This window comes from Pipistrellus kuhlii, unplaced genomic scaffold, assembly GCF_014108245.1.
Source record: "Pipistrellus kuhlii isolate mPipKuh1 unplaced genomic scaffold, mPipKuh1.p scaffold_m20_p_1, whole genome shotgun sequence".
Lineage (NCBI taxonomy): Eukaryota > Metazoa > Chordata > Mammalia > Chiroptera > Vespertilionidae > Pipistrellus > Pipistrellus kuhlii.
Window position 1 is genome coordinate 116,218,769 of NW_023425404.1, and position 26,502 is coordinate 116,245,270.

The window sequence follows — 26,502 nt, forward strand, 5'->3', positions numbered from 1 at the left end:
GGATGGAAAAGATCTACAGAAATATCTGGCAGTTAGAGGATATGTCAAAAACAATGCCAACTAACAAAAGATATTCTAGTTGCTCTGGGACCCCCCAGCTAGTTCCTCTTGAAGTTCATTACATAAGACATCTTGAATACCAGAAAAACGACCCCTATATCAAGAAAGTTTTCTATGGTCTTTCCATAAAGGAATATGCCTAGTACTATTTTTAATCTTAATTATTCTATCAACCCTTTAATGAAGTCTGTCTTTCAACATTGATTCAACAAGCATTTATACATTCATGCCAAACCAGGCAGTATTTTAGGACCCTAAGAATATGGGTATTAATAGAGTTCACTGCCCTCTGTAAGGTAACAGGGCAATGGAAGAGATAGACGACAAAGTAACCAGTTGTGATGGATAAACAGCCAGGAGCCAGGATGAGGGATTCTTAACCCAGACTGGAGAGGTACGTCAGAGAAAGCTTCCCAGAGGAGACTGCACTTATGGTAAAAAGGTCTGTACACTAGAAATCCTTCTATCAGCTGTTGGTTCAGAGAGATGAGCAATAAATTATATAAAAATAACTAATGCCTTACACACTTAATTTAAACAGTAACATATTCAGGGCATTTGTTCACCAGGTTATTTGGTTATAGGGTCAAGGCTTTCTTTTAAGCATAAGCCTTCTAACTGGAGTTCCCTTGTTTCCTTTGCCACAAAGATCACACCCCTAATGCATTAACTACATAAGTTCTAGGGCTTTTCTTTAAATGGGAGCCAGAATGTGGAGAAGATTGTAAAGCGATCTGAATAGAGAATCCTTCTTGATTTTTAGTACTGTATTTGCCTTATATGATTCTCTTGCCCACACCTGATTCAATAGCATTTGTCTTAAGCAGCCCATCTTCATCCTTTTCCAAGCATTTGATTTGATTTTTATAGTAATGACTTTATTTTGGCACTCATAAGTTGTTGATTCATTTAAGGCAGTGGTTCTCAACCTTTTTAATGCCGCAACCCTTTAATACAGTTCCTCATGTTGTGGTGACCCCCCACCATAAAATTATTTTCGTTGCAACTTCATAACTGTAATTTTGCTACTATTATGAATCATAATGTAAATGTCCGTGTTTTCTGATGGTCTTAGGCGACCCTGCTAGCAGGTTCTCAAACTGTGGGTCATGACCTGTGGGTTGAAAACTGCTGCTGCAGTGCCTAAGACCATCAGAAAACACAGATATTTACATTATGATTCATAACAGTAGCAAAATTACAGTTATGAAGTTGCAACAAAAATAATTTTATGGGTCAGAGTCACCACAACATGAGGAACTATATTAAAGGGTCGTGGCATAAAAAAGTTGAGAGCCACTGATTTAAGGTTTAATTACATTATTACAATAACAATTGGTGCAAACAAGTTTGAAACAAACATTTTCTTTTTAGTTATCAAACAACTCAGTCAGTAAAAGTAAAAGTGTAGCCATCAGCTGCAAGAGTCTAGCATATCCTGGAACTCACTGCGCATCTCACAGAGAGGATTTAGAGTGACAGTTAATCCAAGAGGTGTTTACTGGAGATCTGTTAAAAGGACACTTATACCTGACTGGCATAGCTCAGTGGTTGAATATAGACCTATGAACCAGGAGGTCATGGTTTGGTTCACAGGGCACATGCCCAGGTTGTGGGCTCAATCCCCATTCCCCAGTTTGGGGCATGTATAAGGCAGCTGATCAATGATATCCTCCTATCATTGGTGTTTCTATTTCTCCCTCTCCCTTACTCTCTGAAATAAAAATCTATTTTAAAATACATTTTAAAATAAAAGAACATCTATTATACTACAGAAAAGGCACATATAGTCCAAGAAGAGTAAACAGCACAAAGATATGGAGGTAGGTACAAATGCACACAAATATATATGGAGAATGATGATGAGTTCAGACTTCAAGCTAAATATCTCACAGTTGGACTTTGCATTTTAAATGCCTATAAACCATTCATTTTCCTTAACTTTCTTATTGTTTAACAAAGCTGTCAAATTCATCTTTTTCAACATGAACACTGAGGACCCTGCATTTTAATGAACTTGCCAACATCAATTTCAAGGCATGTATCTGAACATCGGAGTATTGTAAAATGTCTATTGTCTGCCTCATCAGCTTCCATGGTACATGTCCCCAAACTGTTCCTAGCAAACATAAAACAATGTAGAAGCAAAGGTTTAGAAAACACATGCAGGGTCATTTAAAAACCACTGAAAACTCTGAAAGAGACTTATTAACAATGTAAACAATCTAATAGTTATAAGAACAATAAATAGTCTTAGCCAGTTTGGCTCAGTGGATAGAGCATCAGCCTGCGGACTGAAGGGTCCCAGGTTCGATTCTGGCCAAGGGCACATACCTGGGTTGCAGGCTCAATCCCCAGTAGGGGGTGTGCAGGAGGCAGCCAATCAATGATTCTTTCTCATCATTGATGTTTCTATCTCTCCTTCTCTCTTCTTCTCTGAAATCAATAAAGAAATAGATATGTATTTTAAAAGAACAATTAAAAAAAAAACCATGAAATTCTTCAGAAGATGTGAAAAGTGTGCAAAGTATTGGAAAGGTTGGAGGAGCAATGTCAGAGCCAGCTCCCAAGGCACCACCATTTTGTTTAGCCCTCTTTATCTCAAAGTAAAAAGAACTTTGGAATCGGTTTTCCCAAGAAGCTTGAAGATCTTTGAGTAGCTTTCCATATTTGGCACCACAAACTGCATTTACAACAAATGTGGTAAAATAACTCAAGCAGCTGACAAATGCAAGGAGGAATGTAGGCAGTGGAACTATTAAGTCAATAATAACAAAGTCTATTTATCTTGATCAGTAAGTATTCAGAAGTAAGAAACGTGTACTCATGGTGGCCCACCAACTACCAGATGCATTACAACAATTACATTGATTAGAATGTCATTTTCGTGTGTGTGTGTGTGTGTGTGTGTGTGAGAGAGAGAGAGAGAGAGAGAGAGAGAGAGAGAGAGAGAGAGAGAGAGAGAATATGCCTTCCAGCCCTGCCAATTTTTCAACTTGGCATTCAATCTCTGCTCTTTCTCAGGGTCATCCTTCATTCCTTCTTCTTTGACCCTCTGGCAAAGCCTCATCTAGTCCCTCTATACCTTCCCAGGACCATGTGCAGAGCTGGCCCCTAATCTGTTATTGCTCCAGCCTCCAGCCTCCAGCCAGGGCCTGACAGTCATAAATGTGATTCTTCTGGCAGCCCTGCAGGGAGCTTATAAGAACAGGCAAGCAGGAGGGACCAGCCCTGCTTTGCAGCTGTGACATTATGTGCCAAAACAGGCATTAATGTCGCGTGGAAGAGAAATAGGAATAAGGGACAGAAAGAATTTGCCTCATGTTATAACTGAGCTATGGTTTACAATCCACATTTCTTGGTCATTTTTACGGTGAAATTTGAGTAGTTTTAGAACTAGTGTTACTGCTTAGAATAAGAAGAAATTGGCACTGAGAAATGATTGATTTAAATAAATATTCGGGAGTGCTTTAGCCAGACCCACTCAGTTTGATACAACAAGCAAAATCGTCCAACCCTGCATGCAGCTGCTCATGGGTAAATGAACAGCTAATTTCAACAGGGCTGCTGAATAATCAAGGCTTAAAAGGAGACATCCTAACGGAATTTGATCTCTTGCCTACTCATTAGAAAACCTACAGCTGTACATCAAAGCCAAGCACATGCTCCTCCCTCATTAGGGCCAAAGGGAGACTAGGATTCTGGGTCCCTCCAAAGTACACTTGGGACTCTTTTAAGACAGTGGTTGTTTTGAAGTAGACAAATCAGAAAAGAAGAGGGAAGCCATCTCTTGTTACGGTGATGATTTTACATAGTTTTCTGAGGGCTGGTCACTGCTGGCCACTACCAGTCCCTGACTGGCCTTGGGTTTACACAAGAACCTTCTTGTAACATGAATGAACTGAGAGCCCCTCCCCCTCTCTTCTGTCTCTAATATGCAATTCATTAGAAGAACAATAAAAACAATGCTGTTTTATATTTGAATGGCAATTTAGAATTTCCCATTGTCCCATACACGCATCCAAGAGCTAGAGATCTTGGCATTTTGATGCTAAAAAGCATATTCTACCCTACCAATTCTGTTATCATAGGAACTAGTTTTCATGGAAACAGATTGTGGCATTTGATATGGATCATTTTATAGCTTTAGGTGTCTTATAAGTCTCCATATACCTCAGCACAGCTCTTGCGCCATGCATAAAAAAATACCACTGAGGATATGCTCAGTGAACATACTCAACGGCCTCTGAATTTGTTTCTGATCTGCGCTCATGTAAGCCATTTGTACCTCACTCCACCTTTTGGCCATCACATTATAAATCCTCATTTATTATCCAGATTTTCTTCTGCACCCACTGGCTATGCTCCCTGTTCTCATCAATATTTCTCCTCCCACAGGATGCTCCTAATTAAATGTGACCATGGCCTAAAGGGGGGCTTGAAAAAGGACATTTACAAGGCAGGCACTGGCGGGCCTATTTCCTCCCAGGCATCAATTACCACCAGGGCAATTTTGGTAAATTGTCATTGCTTGAACAGCATAGTCTAAATTATGGTCATATGATTAAAAAGAAAAATTTCTGAAATGAATGGTTATTAATTCTTAAAGTATTATAATCTCATCCTATCAAAACGCAATTGTCTCACAGCCTAAGATTACCTACTTTCCAATATTCTTAAATTAATATTATATTTAGAATATTACAATTAGAATGGCTTTAGAAACTGACCATGCCAATAAACAGAAAGGAGACACATGCACAATCTAAAGAACGCCATCCAAATATCTTCTTAAAGTAGCAGCTCTACCCATGGGCTACCAAGGAGACAGAACTAAACCTCACATCACCTTGCTTGGCCCCGGATGATGGCTGGTTAGCCAGAAACAGGTAAGATTCCTCAGGGAAGGAACAACCTAAGACAGGCACAGTCGCAGAGGGGCCATCAGGAGAGAACTTAGGGGTCAACAGAGGTGGGGCACAGACACTTACCAACCCCCCCTGCAACATGGCAGGCATCTGAACCTTCTCACATTCTGAGGGAGGTCTGCCCCCATGGCTGCTTCACTTCCCATGCACAGCTCAAAGTGGGACCCAGGTAACAGACAGAGACTTGGCTGACAGCAGCTGCCCTCTAACTGCAACAAGACTTATTTGAGAGGTCTCATACCCATGGTGTGGGCAAGTGGGTTTTTAATATCCAAGTCCAGCCTAGTAGCAGGAATGCTCAGGCCCTTCTCAAGAAGGGAAATAATCAATTCCACTAATACACACATGGTAAATGAGATTGATGCTAGAGTGTTGAGTTTGACAGATGAATAGTAGCCAACTTCTCAGAGGAAATTAATGTGGCTAATGGAAATAACGAATATTCTAGAAAAACTGATTGTACTGTACAAAAAGCTGTTCCTAAAGTGTTAACAAAAATTCTTATTGTCAGAGCATGTCATGGTAAAATTGCACAACATGTTAGGAACCTAAAGCAGTCATAGTGTAGCGCAAATAATTTAAAATGTAAAAGCTATCAAGACTACATTATACAATTTCCAAAAGTCTCCTATTACTTAAAGTAAAAAAGGGGGTGACAGTGGAAGAATATCATGTAATGAAAAATATCCTGAGAATAATTTACATCTAAAAAATTTGTACTTTAGAAAATTAACCTTCATTCGAAACGCTAATAGCAAGATACCCATGAAAATATACACATGGTGTCAAAACAAGCCAGGGGAAAATTATTGGGGGGGAGGGAGGGTCGGGGAGGAGAGGGGATGAAAAGAATCCCAAATCAAATTTAAAGAAAATATCCCTTTATTAACCTTTGGTCAAGAATATGTTTGTATATTTTCAGAAAACAACTCTGAGACCATCTGGAATCCTGTAACAGAGAGAAATAGACAGAAGTGCTCCAGCCATGAAGACAGAAGAGACACAATTCAGAGATGGAAGATGCTGACAACACCTCGCCATACCAGCAGAAGCAGCTGTGTGTTCCTGAAGGATCCCAGGACCAAACCAGAGACGGTCGGACCTGCATTACCACCATTTGTCCACCAACCAGATCTGAAATAACATGGCTGACATGTACACATAAGGAACTATTTGACATTGAAATTGGGACTCAAAAGAATTGTTGGCCCAGAAAGGAACTCACTACAGACTGATTCATTTGCCTCTCAGCATAACCATTATGGCTTGTCTCAGTTTAGGTTCTTACAAGGGTATTTCTTGGATCACATGATCTCACACATCTAGAGGAAATAATGAACAACATAAACTGATGAACAAAAACAAACCCAGAGAAAGAGAAGCAGCGATCAGACTCTCAAACCTCAGAGGGAAAGTAAGGGAGGATGGGGGTAAGGGGAAGAGATCAACCAAAGGACTTGTATGCATGCATATGGGCCTAGTCAGTGGCCATGGACAGCAGGGGGGTGGGGGCATATGTAAGGAGGGGGTTGGGATGGGAATGGGGGGATAAGGACAATTATGTGAGACCATAATCAATAAAATAAACTAATTTTTAAAAATAAAAAAAATAAAGTAGCAGCTCTGTGAGACAGAAAAAATATACTAGTAGAAAGAATTCAGAAACAAACATTTAAAATGAGGTTATGGAGCAAAAAGGGAGAATGAAATTGGGGTTTGGAGGGAAGGTCATGTGATATAATGTACTAATCAGAAAACACAATTGAGGGTAATTAGAAAAAATAAGCATGAATTTAGGCAACCTGGACATTGGACATTAACTTAGAGTCCCCTGTTGGCATAATCCATTAATTAAGAAGTCTCAAACATCATTAATCATAAGGGAAATATAAATCAAAATCACAATGAGATAATTACTTCACACCCACTAGAATGGCTATAATATTTTTAATTGGGAAAAAAAAACAAGTGTCAATGAGGAGAAATTGAAAACCTCATACACTGTGAATGAGGATATAAAATGATCAGGTATTATGGAAAACAGTTTGTTAGTTCCTCGAAAAGCTGAACCTTAAAATTACCATGTAACTCAGCAATTCCACTTCTAGGCATATATTCCAAAGAACTGAAAACACACAAATTCGTGCACAAGCATGTTCATAAGGACATTATCCATAATATTCAAAAGTTAGAAATCCCAAATGTCTGTTAATGGATAAATGTGGCATATCCATACAATGAAATATTATTCAGCCATAGAAAGGAATGTTGATACATTCTATAACATGGATAGACCTTAAAAATATTATTTGAGAGAAAGAAGCCAGATATAAAAGTTTACCTTATTTTATGTTTCCATTTATATAATATATCTAGAACAGGCAAATCCATAAAAATAACAAGTAGATTGGTGGTTACCTGGAGTTGGGGGTAGTGATTAATGAGGAGTAACTGCTTAGTGGGTACAGAGCTTTACTTTGGAGTGATGGAAATAGTTTATAAATAAATAAAGGGGTGGCTGCACAACATTGTGAATGTACTAAATGCCATGGAATTTTTTTTTCTTAAAGGGATATTTTTGTGTTACATAATTTTTTAAAGGCTCAATAATGCAGTTCATTGGTAAAAAACATTATTCTGGGTGTCTGTAGTCTTCATTTCACACCCAGGCCAGTCTCTAATTTATGTGCAACTCAGTCTCATTGAATGGAAATCCCACTTTCTTGAAACAGTATTTCCAAAAATACTTGGAGAGAAAAATGAACTTGAAGTAGGATTCTGTAATTGGTTCCTTTGTAAGTATGTTTAACTCCAGGCTAGCTTAGAACTAAGTATAGATGATTCAGCAAATGCAGTTTATAGTATTCCTATTTTTGTGTTATATACATTGTGTATACCTTGTATTTGAAATGTTTGTATTGTCTAAATTAATAGTTGGCATGAATAATTGATTTAGACTCATGATTATTATTATGGTTATTTTTAAAATCCTCACCCAAGGATATTTTAATTGCTTTTAGAGAGAGGTAAGGAGAGAGAGAAAGAGAGAGAGAGAGAGAGAGAGAGAGAGAGAGAGAGAGAGAGAGAGAGAGAGAAACATCGATGTGAGAAACATAAATCTATTGCCTCCTGTATGCACCTGATCAGGGATCAATCTGAAACCCATGTATATGCCCTGACCTCTAACTGAACTGATGTTAAACCCTGCTAGAGCTAGACTCATGATTATTAAGTTGACAAAGTAAAACATAGTTGCAAATAGTACTGAAAAATTTAGGAGCATTTAACATTATATTTAAGTCAATTAGCATGACATACATTATCATATTATATATAATAGATTCATATTAAGTAAGTTTTGGTATTATAAATATAACTTAAAGACTTGGAAATTAAGGTAACTATATAAACTGCATATGTATAAATATATTTAAAATGTTTAAAGGAGTTTAGATTTTAAATAGGACCAAAGATTAATCAGAGCTTTTAAAGTGGTTTTTAGAAAGGTATTGCCACTATATAGCAAAAATAAAGTGGTTTTTAAAAAGGCATTGGCACTATATAGCAAAAATAAGATTTACAAATTAAGCAAAATGATGACTTTTAAAAATCAAGTATTTACATTAAAAACACATAAGTCGCAAAAATGTGAACAATCAATCTAAGAAAATGAAAAAAATATGTACTAGTATGTTCCTGAGGTTACATAGTAAATGAACAACACATATCATGGTAAAGCTCTCTGATGAAGTCTTAACTCCTTCCACATGATGCTGCATATAGATAGGGGTTTCCTTGGCTGCAGAATTTCCCGTTCTCCATATAAGCTCAGTGCAATAATCAAGACTTTAAAGAAAATACACAAAATGTGCTTCTCTTGCTCACTTCAGCAGTTTGTATTAAAGTAAGCACTTTATACCCCATACACAATGTTAAAACATGGTTGTTGAGTTCAATATACCATCACTTCTCCCTCAGGGTTAAAAGACACAATGGAAATATTATAGATTTGCAGAAAAATGTCTGAATTTCATGATTGATCATAGCAATTACCAGTAATAGCAAAACCTACGATGATCTAGAAATGCCCACTGCTCCCAAAGATTCTCAACAAGTAAGAGACAAAATGATACACCTGTGCAGAGCTGAATTTTACATATATATTTTACTCAGTTCTCATTTTCAAACTCATGTTTTGAAATAAACTCTCTTTAAGAGAGGTCAATTCTGTGTATTGAAATAACTTCAGCAAGGATTTCCAAATGCTATGGTCTAAAATTCTTTGAATTATTTTGGGATCTAGTCTGTTTGATGAAATGGTTTACCTAATGAACTTTTATTACTATTTTACATTTATTGAGAGCCAACAAAACAATGAACACAAAGCAAACACAAAGGCATGTATTTGCACTCTCAACCAAGCCTCTGTTTCTATCATAAATCTAGACAATTTTTTTCCAGGACAATTTGTAATTATTTGTATGTTTTCCTTTGTTTCCTTCTCACATATGAATCTCAATGTTCTTCCCAAAGCTCTGCCTGAAAACCATCCTAGCATCTCTTCAACCGTTCTCCCCTTCCTAGATTCCTCTTCCAGGAGTTCTTCTCTGAGCCACTACCATAACACCATCAATTAAAAGTACTTTACTGCCACTTCTAAGTTTTCGCTCATGGCTTTTCTGCGATAAAAGTGTCTTTTACATTAGGTTCAAATGAAAGAGATATATAAATTTCATGGCAGGATTTTTAGAATCAATCTATTTTTAGAGATAGATTCCCTTTCTAGAATATGGCAGGAATTCCCCAAGAGTAGGTCAAAATTGACTATGATCAACATAATCCCTGATTGATTTATAAGAAGACTACCACCACACCCTTCAACCCTGGCCCTGAGCTTTAATGAAATTCCTAGGGAAAAGAAAGTACTGCTGAAAGGAGATCCCATCTTCCTTCCTTCTCTAATCTCTCATCCCCGCACTCAAATGATATCATAATTAGCCCCGGCTATTCCTTTTTCCTAGTGAACTGAGCAAACTCCTTAAGGCAGAACTGGCTACACAGCTTGTGGGGCCCAGTGCAAAATGAAAATGTGTGACCCCTTGTTAGAAAAACTGACTAAGCACTTCAGTATGGTGAGAGCATAGCATGAAGCCCAGTGCAGGGCACTTCTAAATTCTGGTCCTTATAGGACCACCAGTATAAGGTCATGTGTTAGAGGAAAAAGTGCAAACTTCTGACCATCAGAATCTTCTCCCTTAGGATTTAGAAATATGCATATGAAATTTATTACATAAAAGAATTACAACGTTTTCTTAGGGAAAGGATGAGAGTGAAGAAAGGCTGAGAGAGAGAGAAGATAAGTACTCTGAGACACAGAACCGGAAACACAGGACATGGCAGAGGTAATGAGAGGCTGACCAGCAGATGACAAAGAAGAGAGGGTCCAGGGCAAGAAGTGCCAGAGAGGAGAGGGATTCATAGATTAGCTGGAGGCCCATACAGGAATAAACAACCTTTGTAAAATCATACAGCTAGTCAAAGGCACCTCGTTGAATGAAGGCATCCTTCAAGAGATCATGGCTAACTTCCATAGGTCTTTCATTGTGAAATTGACAAATAGAAAGAACCTTCATAAAGTACTTTAAGAGACTCTGTTCATATACTACACATGGACTCCTGGTTTTAAAATAAAAATGCAGGAAGATACAAATGATGCTAAAACTATCCTGAGCAAATCTTAATCAACCTGATACTTCAGAAAGCACATCAGGGTATTTCTGTGCCTTGAAATGAAAACATTAGGATTTCATGATTGAATTAAATTACTTCATTTTTCATACAAAAATTAACTAAATGAAATTCATGAAATAAGTTAATTTATTGATGCTTGCAAGTTTGAAAAGACCAGATAATCTATAATCCACAAGACACTGAATTACCTTTCATTAAACAAAGTAAATTAAATAATATGTAATAGGGGTCTAACAAATATTTATTGAGCAAATGAATGAGTGTAGATTAATTTTTATTAGCCCCCAAATGTCAGGAATATAATTTTCTAACCTGAAAGCTGATAAATTTTATTCACAAAGCAATCAAAGAAAATACTGATTCAATCGACATTTGATTTGCAGGATTAACCTTGTATTTGTTGTAGTTCCCATAAGAAACTTAAAACATTTCTGATCATTCTTTGTGCCACTTTGAAAAAAATCTAGAGAAGATATTAAATGAGTTGTAATGACTGAATCTCAGCTCACATACCCATAGTAAAGGAGTGTGGAGCCATTGCAGTGGTCCATTAGCACTGTAAAGTGGACTAGGATGGATGTTTTTTGTTTTGTTTTGTTTTTCTGTCATTGAGAAATGCTTTTAAGATAGCATGTCTAATTCTTACATTTTTATTTACTTGTTTATGTTCTTTATCATTTTAACATTCTTATTTAACAAACACGTCTTATTATTATAGTTCACTTTTTTAAATATATATTTTCATTCTGCATCAATTGATATGACTATATGATTTTTATTTTTCAATTTGTTTATGTGAGGTATCACGTTTATTGATTTGCAGATATTGTACCATCCCTGCATTCCTGGGATAAGTCCTATTTGGTCATGGTGTATGATCTTTCAGGAAGACCAAGAAGCACATGAAAACATGCTCAAAGTCACTAATTATTTGAGAGATGCAAATCAAAACACCAATGCGGTACCATCTCACACCTATCAGAATGGCCAACATCAACAAATCAGCATTCAGTGTTGGCAAGGTTGCAGAGAAAAAGGAAACCTTGTGCACTGCTGGTGGGAATGCAGACTGGTGCAACCACTGTGGAGAACAGTGTGGAGTTTCCTCAAAAAACTGAAAATGGAACTCCCATTAGACCCAGTAATCCCACTCCTAGGAATATATCCCAAGAAACTAGAAACACCAATCAGAAAAGATATATGCACCCCTATGTTCATAGCAGCACAATTTACAATAGCTAAGATTTGGAAACAGCCTAGGTGCCCCTCAGCAGATGATTGGATCAAAAAACAATGGTACATCTACACAATGGAATTCTATGCTGCCATAAAAAAGAAGGAATTCTTATCATTTGCAGCAACCTGGATGGAATTAGAGAACATCATGCTGAGTGAAATAAGCCAGTCAATGAAAGAGAAACACCACATGACCTCACTCATTTATGGATAATAAAGAACATTATAAACTGATGAACCAAAAGATAGATATAGAAACAGTAAAGCAACAAGCAGACTGTCAAATTACAGCGGGGAGGGGAGGGAGATCTGGGGGAGATAAGAGATCAACCAAAAGACTTATACACTTGCATATAAGTACAACCAATGGACACAAAACTCTGGGAGGGAGGGCATGTATGGGGGGGGGGGGATGTTAAGAAATGTACACAGATAATAATTTAATAAAAAATAAAAGAAAAATAAATAAATAAAATAATAAAAATAAAATAAATAAATATGTTTTTATTGATTTTAAAGGCAGAGAAAGGGAGAGGGAAAGAGAGAGAGAGAGAGAGAGAACATCAATGTGAGAGAGAAACACTGATCAGTTGTGAGAACCAAACTCACAACCTGGGCATATGCCTTGACCAGGAATCGAACCAGCGACTTTTTGGTGCCTAAGACAATGCACAACCAACTGAGCCATACTAGCCAGGGCAACATTCTTTTTTTTTTTTTTTTAGCCTTTACCATATTGTGTTATTTGTTAGGGCTGCCATAATAAAATAGCACAGACTGGTGGCTTAAACAGCAGAAATTTACTTTCTCACAGCTCTGGAGGCCAGACGTCCAAAATCAAGGTGCTGACAGAGTTGTATTCTCTATGACTCTATCCTTGGCCTGAAGATGGCTGTCTTCTTGTATCTCACATGGTCTTCCTCCTGAGTGTGTCTGTTTCTTAATCTTACCTTCTAATAAAAGAATAGTCAGATTGCAATCTACTATAAAGGCCTAATTTTAACTTAATCACCTTTTTATAGGCCCTAAATCTAAATGTGTCACATTATGAGGTACTGAAGATTAGGGTTTCAACATATAAATTTGGAAGGGACACAGTTCAGCCCCTAACACATATCATTTTCTATTAAGATCTTGGATATCTAATCCTGCTTCTTGAGACTGCTGCCTCTAACTCATAATGAAGTTGCTCCTCAAAGGTTTCATAATTTGAAATTGTGATCTTTATCTTCAATGGAGCTTTGTCTGTGGGTATCCTTTCAAAGGATTGTGGACACATCCTCCCAAAGAGGCTTTCCATTTGTTTTTGCCAGGTACTCTGAGAATTTACTGACCCAGGACATTTTGTATTTTCATTTTTCAACTTAGAGAGTGACACGGCTCTGCAACAAGCTTGAATCTCAAACTCATGTATCATAGATAGACTCTGACCATGAATTTTCATGAGAGAGGGGTTTTTTCCTCACTTTAGTCCATTCTGAGATAGACAGTCTCCTTGGTATCTCACTTTAGATAAGGCTGTAGTTCCTGGCTTAATGAAGGGGTCTCATTTACAACACCATGCCTCTCCTAGGGTCCAGACCTTGCCCTATGGCAGTCAGATTCTTGGGGTGGTTCACATGATATCTGTCTTGTGGTATTCATGCCCTTGTGTGATCTCCTCTCCAGTGTAGGTAGGACTTGTGACTGCTTCTAACCAACAAACCATTGCAAGGATGATGGAATATACATAATTACTTTATATAAGATTCTAGTACACATTCTGCTGGAGCCCTCACTTCCTATGAAGAAGAAAGCTGCCTTGCTGAGGCTACCATTTTTAGAAAGCTCACTTGACACTGAGGGAAATCTTTGGCCAAAAACTAGAAAAAAATTGAAGCTCTCAATCTTAAGACCATATATAATTTAATTTTGTCAATAAGTGTGGCTTCTTCATGGAGACATTTTATTGGAGACCCTGTGCCATGTTCAGACTCTTGAGACACAGAAACTGTGAGTTAACAAATCTGTGTTGTTTCAACTTTGAGTACGGTTACACAGGAAAAAACAAAAAGCTAGAATATTCCCCAACCCATATAGGTATCAAACCTAAGCCCTGAGATTTTTCAAGACCTGCTGCCACAGCCCCAATTTATGAGATTACTAGTTGGTTTTTAGTTGCCTATTTGGTTTTGGCCCCTGGTTCTGTGCATTTATAAAAATATTTGTTAATTTTTATGTAGCATATGTATATATTTTTATTAATTTATTTTCAAACTGAATGGCTTCCAGGTTATAAAGTCCTCCATATTGTTAGAAATGGAAGGACTTGTTAAAAGTTTCCAATCAAACTAAAAGCATCATGCTTTCTCTTCATACTTTTTCCACAGAAAATTTATCTACTTACAAATTTCAAATATAACCTCTCTGTGCATGACACTCAAATCTTTGGAATGTTGAAACAGGGCAAAATGACCTTTAGACTGAACCTAGGCAATCTCGTTTTCCAACGAACTGTTTGCAAAGATAACAAGAAAGCAGTTATTGTGATTATTGTTATTTTGTCCAGAGTGATATCTCTGAGTTCCTATTTGTTTCTAACAGAGTGTGGCCCTGGTAACACACAACACTTACTGAATGACTTCTGTGTGCCAGGCACTGTTACCAATATTTTCCATATATTAATTCATTTATCCCTCACAACAAGTCTTTGAGATTAAAAAAAATAATAATAATAAATAAATAAATAAATAACACACACACACACACACACACACACACAGAGAGAGAGAGAGAGAGAGAGAGAGAGAGAGAGAGAGAGAGAGAGATGAGGAAACAAAAATTAAGTAGCATGATCAAGGCCATAAAGCCCAGAAGTGGTGAAATTTGGATTTGAACCCACGGCATCTAACTCCAAATCCTGAACTATATGCTTCTCAATAAATGTTAGTTAAATGAATGTGTACATGAGTGAATGGTTTCTCCAGAATGATAGGAAGTAATCAATTGTCTTTTTCATTTGCCTTCATTGCTCACTTTAGTGTATCCTAGGCAAACTCTCTTTGGATCCACATCTATCAAGGGAGATTTTCATATGCTTTAGTTCTTTTGGACTAACCAACTTCTACCAATAGAGTTCTCACATGACCCTGATAAGACCTGACTGGGTGGCAGATACTAGATAATAAGAGAGTTCTTTCCTCCAAGTTAAATAAAATAAGCAAGTTTTCTTTTTGCTTGCTGGACTTCCTGCGTAGCACCTTGCATAAATGCTAGCTAACACTATAGAATTTTAGAGCTAGAAGGGCCTTAGAGATAATGGTAGAGAGACTGAGGTTCCAATCAGCAAAGTCGTCAAACTGCCGATGGCCACACAGTTAGTGATCCCTGGGCCAGAGGAGACAGAATAATCCATAATATTTTGGTGCATTCTTTTCCTCCAAGGAAAATACCTAGCTCTGACATTTTCCCCCATTCTTTTTTCTTTTTCTTTTTTTTTCAAATAGGAAACTTGCTTTAAAGGAGTTATAATCCAATTACAATCATTTCACCCTTTATATAGCATAATGCATTTCCACTTCCAAGTGGGTTTAGAATAATAGGACTTATGCTGGTTTCATTTTGTCCTACAAGGTGAATGTTCTTTTGCCTCACAACTGAAGAGACTGCTTTTCTTACCAGAAGCTTTAGCAGAAGCATGATCTAAAGGGGAAAATGTGTTTTAACCAAATATGTTTGCTTAAATCATATAACTGAACATCAACAAAGTCCTACACACTGTAGTTTTTCTTAGGCAGATAAAAAACCAAGTTGAAACTTTCTAGCAGCCCCAACTGTATTATGCATACTATATATATTGCATATATAATAACTACCAATTTTGGTAAACATATAAAACACAAGTTGGGAGCTTGGGGTCTCTGCCACTTGAAACTTTTGAGTAATTCATTTCAATATTGGTTTGAGAACATTCAAGTTGCTGCATTAGGCACTATCCTTGGGTTACACAAAGAGATGCAAAGGCAAGCTAGGCCAAGCCTCAGCAGCCATTGCAGGCAGCCAGGAAATAAATCCAGAGGCAATTTAAAGTCACTTTGGGCAAAGACATAATAAAACGACTGTTCACTGATGGATTTTTAAAAAAAGCTATTGTGACATTACTTATTTGGAAATGACCTAATGGTGCCAGTAAAAGGAGAAGAGATCAAGTGTAAGGAGGAAGGATGCTTCCCCTCCCTCTGTGACTTCTTATTTTCTCTCTCTCTGTCTCCTGGATCCTGTTATTGCGGTGAGATGGCAGAGCTGTGAAGGCCCACATATTTGGGAATCTGCAACAATAACACAGCAATGATAATGATGATGGCTAACGTTTGTTGAATGCTTACTATGTTTCAGGCATTCTTCTCATTTCATTTTTATTTGGCATTGTGCATTCCATATATTGCATTGTATTAATCCTCACACCTAGCTGATGAGCTAGGTCTTGTTATCCTATTTCACAGCTAAGAAAATTTCCCAAACAAGCCAGAGCTTCATTTCGGACCCACAGCCAGCTTGCCTAACTTGGAACCTCATGACCTCTCCCACTTATGCTGCCTGCTACTGCTAAGGCCCCTCAGCACCATATACAATACATTAGTAGACATAAATATTGCAAATGTGGCTGATGTTTTCCTTTATGCTAGAAGCCAGAAAATGTAAGGTTGTCATCTCAGTTTTGCTTTCAATTGCCACGTGACCTAACAAGTGACTTGGTTTCTTTACTTATAAAGTTAAAGTTATATTGGTCAAGACATTTTAATGAAAATTTTGATAAAATTATTGTGAAAGCATTGAAAGGATGCTGTACAAATGTGGGCATTGGTATGATTGGTTGTGTTTACAAAATGCAGAAATCTTTCTTCTTGTTTGACAGACAGGAAAGGTGTTTTTTGTTGTTGTTGTTGTTAATCCTCATCTGCGGATACTTTTTTATTTTCCTTTTCAGAGAGTGAAGGAAGAAAGGGAGAGGGAAAGAAGAGAGAGAGAAACATCAGTGTGAAAGAGACACATTCACAGGTTGCCTCCGAAAAGCACTCCAACTGGGGGCAGGGAGCAAACCCACAATCCAGGTACATGCCCTTTACTGGGAATCAAACTCAAGACCCTTCAGTGGGCAGGCCAACACTCTACCACTGATCCACACCAGCCAGGGTGAGAAGGCTTTCTTTATACTTCCTCTATCCTATCATATTCATGCCAAGCTGTACAAAGTAGGCAATAAATTTCTCCTTATTTATAAGAATGGGTCTATAGAGAATATCTGATCTAGCAGGTGCTCAATAAATATTCATTTCCTTACTTTATTTAACTGGGCATAGGACGCAGAGCCACTGCAATGGTTAATTTTATGTGTCAACTTGGGGTGCGGATATTTAGTCAAACATTATTCTGAATGTTCTGTGAAAAATAGTTTGGTTGAGAGTAACATTTAAATCAGTAGACTGAGTAAAGCAGGTTGGAGTTGACCTCATTTAATCAGTTGAAGGCCTGAATAGAACAAAAAGGCTGACTCTCCCCAAAGAGAAAACATCCCCTGCCTTTGGACTCTACTGAAACCTCAGCTCTTCCTGGATCTTGAGCCTACTGGTCTTTGGACTAAAACTATACTGTTGGCTCTCTTGGATTTCCAGCTTGCATCTCACCTAGCAGATCTTCAAAGCTTGAATTTTTACACACACACACACACACACACACACACACACACACACACACCATTGAGTCTCTGGAGAACCCTGATTAATACAGCCTGATATATACTTATCAAGCATCACGGGGAATCTGTTTGCAGTATTGAAAAAATTATAATCATCCATGTTCTTTTTGTAAGCAATTGGGTTCCAAAACAAAAATCCCAAGTATGGTGGGAAGAGGAAAGTGTGCCATAGGAGTCACCTAGTTTCATCAGAGCCCCAACCTCATGATTCAGGACATATCCTTGGGTAATTCAGTTCTGGCCTAGGTTCAGAGTTGCTGACTGTAAATGCCTTGTTTTGTCTTCAAATAGTAATCTGTATGAGAACAATAATCTTATAGGAGATGGTTATCCATTTTTACCTACCAATTGGCTAATATTGATTGGGTAGCATTGACTATCTGTGCAAGGCTGTTGGTGGTGCATAACAGCATGTGGGTAATTATAATTGAGCCTAACAGCTCCTAGAATTTTTATCACCTGTACTCTTTAAAATATTTTTGTTCACTCATTCATCTAATCAACAATTATTTGTAATTGAGTATGTCCTATGTGGAAAATATTATGTTGTGTCTATAGGAAAAACATGAATGACACAAATTTGTAATTGTAGGAAGGTCTCAATTTAAAAGAAGAGGTAAAATCTGTAACCATATAACTACCAAGCAAGATCATAACCTAAGCAAATATAATGATGCAATGATTGATGTTCTCTTTAATCATCTCTTTCTATAAGGGGGCAATGATGGAGGGTAGGATGAGCCCAACTTTCTGAGTAATCCAGTAGAGTGAGTGCAAGGGAGGAAATCTGAGCAGTGACATCTGTTCTATAGATAAACAAAGGACTTGGTCTCCAGGATTGTTATTTTAGCTCTTTTTTATTAACCTTACATTTATTAAAACAACAAACAAAACAGGAAAGTCCCCTGTGTCATGATATTCTGACAATCCAAATGGGCTATTTTTAATCAATGTTAAGAGCTTGACATATGTCAGCCATAGTGACATAAAACAGAAACCAGAAAGAGAATGTATCTGGGATCTGGGAAAAGTAAAAAATAAATCTTAACCTAGGGGACATTTGAATTGCCACTGTTTATCTTAGTTTCTTCCCAGGCATTATTTTAACTAGCAAATGAGAGAGGAAGAAAAATGTATTTCAAGAGCCAGATCGTCTGGGAGCCAAGCTCTCTCTTTAATAGCCGTATATCCCCATAAACTGAGGGCTCTACTCAGGGTAGTGTGCTCTATCACCACCATGGTCCAAGAAAACAGAAAAATCGGTTATAAATCAAAGGAGATGTGGGGGAGAAAGTACCAACTGAAGGCAGGTGACCTCCGTGTGTTCTTTCTCAGCTGAGAAACAGAGGGGAACAGAAAAGTCATCTTAATATATCCAGGGGACAAGCCTTTGGGGATAATTTCAGATTTACTGAACTAGCCCACTGCCTTCTGGGGAGTGGACACCTATGAAAGACTGATGAAGTGGAGAATGTGAGACAGAAAAAAAAGGAGCTTTTGTAGCCAAATAAGTGTTTTTTCACCTGAAGGCAGAAAGAACAGTTAAGGTAGATCTCAGCCTAATTTACACTTTCAAATAGGCCACTGGGGCTGGAACTGGAGCAGAATCCTATCCCCAGTTAAGGATGTCGGCCTCCAGAAACAGTGTTCTGCTAGACTGAGACAATGGTATGAGAAGGTATTTTGTTATTTCCCCAACCAGTGTGTGTATTAAACTGCATATTGAGATGCTGACAGATATAAGGAATGAAGAAATTGTTTGTTTCCTGTGGAAAAACAAAGCAAGGACGGGATAAGAATGAACTTTTCGGGAGCAAAATGTCTACTTTTATGTTAAGAGATTTTTCTTAAGAGATTTAGCTCATTTTTAAAATGTGCAAAATCTAGTTTTTGCTTTTAAAAAACACTCAAAATTTTCTTTGGGCACCTCAGTATTTTCCATTTCTGCTCAAAATCTGAAAGAAAAAAGACAAAAAACAACATTAAAAAAAAACCCGGAAGTATGATCTGAGGTAACTATGGTCTAACCAGGAGCAAAGCAGGTCCCAGACCTCAGGATGAAGCTTAACCAAAAGAGGAACAGAGCCCTTCGACTTAAAACTGAACCACTGCAGTTTAGCTGGCCCGCCCTAGTTCAGAGCAGGTGCAGTCACTCTGGCCTTTAGCTGACGGGCAACATGCAGGAGAGAAAAGACAAAGCAGGGAGAAGCACTGAGTGCTAAGAGGCTTTCAGAGGCTCCTGTTGCTAGGGAACCACTTCCTCTGTGCTCATACACAGCTCACTCAAGCCATTCAGATATCACTAGAATAATCTTTCTTAGGCTTAGGAGGAAAGGAAACAGTTCTCAAAGCTCAGACGTCATGGTAACACCAGGCAAGGCTCAACTTCTCCAGCAGGCACTGGAGAGCCAAGAATGCCGGGGGGAAAACAGAAGTGAATGGGTATCTTGTTTTTATTCAGACAGAAGGAGGGCTAACCATTTCTCTCCTTTTCTTCCCAGGTGAGTGGGTTGCAAACAGTGACAACACATGTATATACATACATGCAATTTTGTTATCAGTTTCCTGAGAGCAGAGACTATGTTTTATTCATCTTCAGCTGCTTACATCATTCAACATGGTGTTACATGTAGTTCTCCAAGTTTGTTGAATTCAACTCTTTTGTTTCACAAAGACTTAATGAGGATTTGGTTCTCTGTGTACTGTGTGGAGTGTTATGAAGGAGAAAAAATGCACAGATGCCATCTTCGCCCCAAGAAGCTTGCTGATTTTATATGAGAAACGTGAGAGAGGATTAGGGTTCGTTACAGATAACAGGAACGCAAATAAGAGCAGTGTAAATAAGACTGAAGTTGTTTTTTTCTTCTTCATTTTTACACATAAAAGAAACCTGCTGGGAGGTAGTCCAGAGTTGGTTATTGTGACCCATCAGTGGTCACTAGAGACCCAGGATTCCCCTGTGTGTGTGTGTGTGTGTGTGTGTGTGTGTGTGTGTGTGTTTTCCATTGTTCTTAGCTCGTGGTTTGATTCTCAAAGTCAAACCAGAGATCTGAGATGGCCACCATGATGTCCTGTCGATATTCTAGAAAGGAAAAATGAGGAAGGTGTCCTCACTTGCAGGAGCTGTCCAGAAGCCCTATAGTAGTAGGTGCTACCTTTAAAGTCTGTCTATGAACAACACTAATGTCCACTCTCCCATGTTACTCTTTTGGGGATGTGAAATTAGTCTTATTTGTTTATAGTTACTTTTTCTTTCATTATCAACCTTAGGGCGTCTCATATGGTATATCTGGAAAACAGATGAATTCATCCCCAATCCCAGTACTTACTTAAGAACAATAAATACTGCTGAAACCTGTTTGGCTCAGTGGATAAAGCGTTGGCCTGCGGACTGAGGGCTCCCAGGTTCGATTCTGGTCAAGGGCATGTACCTAGGTTGCAGGCATATCCCCAGTGGGGGATGTGCAGGAGGCAGCTGATCAATGTTTCTCTCTCATCGATGTTTCTGACTTTCTATCCCTCTTCCTTCCTCTCTGTAAAAAAAAATCAATAAAATATTTTTTTTTAAAAAAGAACAATAAATACTTATTGCACACCAGGAGAGCTAGAAGCTAGAGCTGGGAAGGTGAACAACTACTGTGCGCATTCTAGTTTCTTTCCTCCATTTTGTAAAATTATGCATCAGGCCTTGTGTTTTGTTTTGTTGTTTTTTAACTTTTGTCTTTTTATGTTATTTTAGAGTAGAGGTACAGTAGTTTCAGGTGCACAACTCAGTGATTGATACTTAAAGTTATCATCCTGATACATCTATAACCATCTAACACCATACATAGTTATTATAATACTAGAGGCCTAGCATATGAAATTTATGTACTGGGGGGTAGTGAGTGTCCCTCAGACCAGCTTTCACCCTCTCCAATCAGGAACCCCTTAGGGGGTATCCGACTGCCAGTTTAGGCCCAATCCCAGGGATCGGGTCTAAACTGTCAGTTGGACATCCTTCTCACAATCCGGGACTGCTGGCTCCCAACCACTTGCCTGCCTGGCTTCCTGATTGCTACTAACCACTCTGCCCACCAGCCTGATAGCCCCCTAACTGCTCCCCTAATGGCCTGATTGACACTAACTGCTCCCCTGCTGGCCAGATCCCAACTGCCCTCTCCTGCCAGCCATCTTGTGATAACGTGGGGTGCCCATCTTGTGTTGACATGGGGGCAGCCATCTTGTGACATGAGGGTGTGAGGGTCAATTTGCATATTACCTCTTTATTATATAGGAATATTGACTATATCTTATATGTTGTACTTTACATTCCCATGACTATTCTGTACCTGCTAATTTGTGCTTTTTAAAAAGTTTTTATTGTTGAAAGTATTACATATATAGGGTGGTTTATGTTTTGTAGTTGAAGTTATAGTAAACAATTTTATATCCTACTTTTCTCACTTAACATTCAATTACTAGATTTTTTTATTGTATCACATCACTAAATTTTCAAGAAGTACTATATGCTTATGGTAAAAATTAAAATATTATTTTTAAAAAACCCAGTCATAAAACAATAATGAGATATAACTACACACCTATCAGAATGGCTAAAATCTAAAACACTGACAACACCAAATGCTGACTCAGCTGTGGAAACACAGGAACTTTTATTTATTGCTGGTGGGGATGCAAAATAGTGTGTAAAGCCAATTTGGAGGTTTGGTGGTTTCTGGGAAGAAAAAAAAAAAAACCTAAACATACTTCTATCATACAATCCAGCAATTACACTCCTTCATATTTACCCAAAAGGTGTTGAAAACTTATCTATCAACTTTGTTCACACAAAAAACTACACACAGATATTTATAGCAATTTTATATAATAAAGAGATAATATACAAATTGACTGTCATGCCCTCACAAGATGGCTGCCTATGACTAGCACAGCAGGGCGGTTAGTGAGGGATGACCAAACAACTGAAAAAGCATGCTGCATGGGGCAACCAGGCTGGCAAGGGGACTGTGAGGGGTGACGAGGCTGGCAAGGAGGGGGGAGTAGGGGGCGACAGGCTGGCACTAGGGAGCAGTTAGGGGCCAACCAGGCAGGCAGGTAGGTGAGCAATTAGGAGCCAGCTGTCCAGGATTATGAGATGGTACAGGCTGAGCTGAGAGGACCTCCCCACCCCCCAAACATGAATTTCATGCACCAGGCCTCTAGTTTATTCATAATTGTCAAAACTTGGAACCAAGATATCCTTCGGTAAGTGAATGAATAAATAAACTGTGATACATCTAGACAATGAAATATTATTCAGTGCTAAAATGAAATGAGATATAAGGCCATGAAAAGTCGTGGAGGAACCTTAAATGCATGTTACTAAGTGAAAGAAGCCAATCTGAAAAGGCTGCAGACTATATGACATTCTGAAAAAGGCCAAATTATGGAGATAGAATGAAGAACAGTGGTTATCAGGGGTTGGGAAGTTGGGAAAGATGAATAGCCAGAGAATAGAGGATTTTCAGGGCAATGAAACAATTCTATATGATACTATAGTGGTGGATACATGGTATGATACATTTGTCCAACACCACAGAATATACAACACCAAGAGTGAACCCTAAAGTAAACTATGAACTTTAGGTGATAATGTTATGCCAGTGGAGGTTTATTAGTTATAACAACTGTACCACTCTGGTGCAGTATGCTGGTAATGGGGAAGGCTATGCCTATGTGGGGGCAGAGATATATGGGAAATATGTTTATCTTTCACTCAATTTTTTTGTCAACCTAAAACTGCTGCAAAAAAAAATAGTCTATTAAACCCAGCCAAGAGGGACCACACTATTTTAAAGTGGAGAACAGCTATGACTGGGAACCCAACTTCACCCCCACCCAGGAAGACCTCAGACACCACCTGGAACCTTACGGCCACACCAGCCAGGGACCAGTTTCCCAGTTGCAAACCCAGGAACACCGAGACTCCAGCCTTCCCAGCTGCGGGCTTGGCTCCTAAAATGTTTGTTCAGGGGGAGACAAAATGGTGGCCAAATAGGCAGACAGGTCCAGCACCTTCTCACAGAGTAGATAGAAGAAACAGCTGAATCAAATAATATCCACCTGGAATTGGTGAATTAAACACAGCTAGAGAGAAAATCCATGGATAAAAAGGTCAAAGCTAGCTGGGAAACTGGTGGGATCAGAGATCTGGGCTGGAGGGAGAAACGTACTCAGCCTGGACTGCACTGAATCGACACCATGTCCCTTGGGGACAAGTGTAGTGCTCGACTGTGGAAGGGTGTCCACAGAGCTGCTGGCAGTGGGGGACTCTAGATCTAAGCCCACAGCCATGAGAGGCTGCACCCAGAAAGGCAGCCTGGAGCTCTGCACCAGGCACGCATTGCTGAGAGGAGGGAAACACGAGTGGGGAGGTTGCTCTGTCTTTATAATCTCCTTGCTTTTACTTGATAAACCCAGGATCTTTCAATTACAAACAGTCACCCTGGCTGCAATGTAGGGGAAGGTGGTTTTGTGGAAGCTGAGGAACAAAATAGGGAGAGTCTATTAGGAGGCTAGCTTTATCCCTTCAAGCCTGAACAGACATTTTTCTCCTGAAGACCAGGCCCTTCCTAGCAGCACAGCTGCACCCAGCCTTGAGCTTGTAATGAAACAAAGAAATGAAATACCCCTAGGGAGCCCTTGGGGACTGGGTTGAGGGGACATTTGGTCCTAGAAACTAATACAGAAATACCGCCACCTAAAGGCAGTGTCAGAAATAGATGCTTGTGTAAATACAACTGAAAGCAGGCAGAAAAACAAAGCAGGCAGGGGACCTCTCTAAGGCAGGGCTGACTGGCAGCCATTGATGTTTGCTCCACCCTAGTGATTTCCGGAGATCCTGCCCCAACCAGTCTACAACCCCAGCACAGCAGCTTTTGCATATGAATGGCCTGGTTTTTTGCAACCTAAAACCTAACAAACTGCAGTTGAGTCAGAGAGCTCTAAAGCTTCCAAAAGAAGACCTAAAGCCCTATAGCAGCAGCCTGCATTGTTTCACATCTGGAACTCATCTGGGCACTTCCAAACCCCAAAGAGGAGAAATCTGCAGATGTATCTGTATCTCCTGCTGGGTGGCCTCAGGCAGTAGCTGACTTTGCACCTCCTTGGAGATCCAAGAGCCAGTGTACCCAGTGGTCAGTATGAGACCATATCAGATTACAACTCTTCACATCCATAAGCAACACACCCAATGGGCAGACTTAGTGAGCACCAAAGCCCTTCTGAAGCAGGTCCGGCCCCATCAGGGTGTCTCCAGCACAGCAGTTCTTCCATTGTAGACACAGCTAGTCCTCACAGTCAATTGGCCTGGAGGTCAATTCCTCCCAGTGATACCAACAGCAATCAAGGCTTAACTACAACAAGACTGTGCACAAAGCCCCAAAAGGGTGCACCAAGAGTGTCCACCTCAGGTATTTGGGGAGGCTGAGCCACTGGACCCTATAGGACACATAGCACACAAGGCCACTCTATCAACACAGGGAAGCAGCCAAAATGCAGAGAAACATGTCACAAATGAAAGAAATGGAAGAAAGCCAACTACTGGATATAGAGTTCAAAACTACAGTTATAAGATTACTCAAGAATCTTCTAGAAATCTCCAAAAAATTTAGTGAGATCCTCAAGGATATGAAAAAGGACCAACTAGAAATTAAGCATAAACTGACTGAAATAAAGAATAATATACAGAGATCCAACAGCAGACTAGAGGATCCAAGAATCAAGTCAAAGACTTGAAATACGAAGAAGCAAAAAACACCCAACTGGAAAAGCAAAAAGAAAAAAGAATCCAAAAATATGAAGATAGTGTAAGAAGCTCTGGGACAATTTCAAGCATACCAACATCTGAATTATGGGGTTTCCAGAAGGAAAAAAGAGAGCAAGATATTGAAAACTTATCTGAAGAAATAATGACAAAAATTTCCCCTACATGGTGAAAGAAATAAACTTACAAGTCCACAAAGCACAGAAAATTCCAAACAAGAAGAATCCAAAGAGGACCACATAAGACACATCAGAATTAAAATGCCAAGGACAAAAGACAAAAAGAGAATCTTAAAAGCAGCAAGAAAAAAACAGTTACCTACAAGGGAGTACCCATACAATTGTTAGCTGATTTCTCAACAGAAACTATGCAGGACAGAAGAGAGTGGCTAGAAATATTCAAAGTGATGAATAGCAAGAACATACAACCAATAATACTCTACCCAGCAAGCTATCATTTAGAATTGAAGGTCAGAGAAAGAGCTCCACACATAAGAAAAAAACTAAAAGGAGTTCATCATCACCAAACCAGTATTATATGAAATACTGAAGGGTATTCTTTAAGAAGAAGAAGAAGAAAAAGGTAAAGATAGAAAGTTATAAACAACAAAGCAACAACAAATACATATCTATCAACAAGTGAATCTAAAAATCAAATGAATAAAAAATCTGATTAACAGAATAAACTGGTGAATATAATAGAATCAGGGGCATAGAAAGGGAGTGGACTGACAATTCTCGGGGGAGGGGAGAAAGGAGTGTGGGGGTGTGGGAAGAGATTGGACAAAAATCTTACACCTATGGATGAGGCCAATTGGGGGGTGGGGGTGGGGGTAAGAGCATAGGGTGTTGAAGAGGAGCTATGGGAGGTGGGAGGGAGAAGAGAAGAACAATTCTGACTATCTGATAATCTGAACAATAATTTTTTTTTTTTTTTAAATCCTATGCTTTTCATCCTTGGTTCTGACTGCTTTCCTCTCTGGAACC

The 26,502-nt window shown here is 38.8% G+C and overlaps 1 protein-coding gene across 1 annotated transcript in view; it reads right to left on the reverse strand.

The window, feature by feature from the left end:
* The window catches only part of FAM107B (family with sequence similarity 107 member B), a 236,317-nt gene that overhangs the window by 91,941 nt on the left and 117,874 nt on the right, over window positions 1-26,502 (reverse strand). The gene's annotated exons all lie outside the window — the stretch shown is intronic.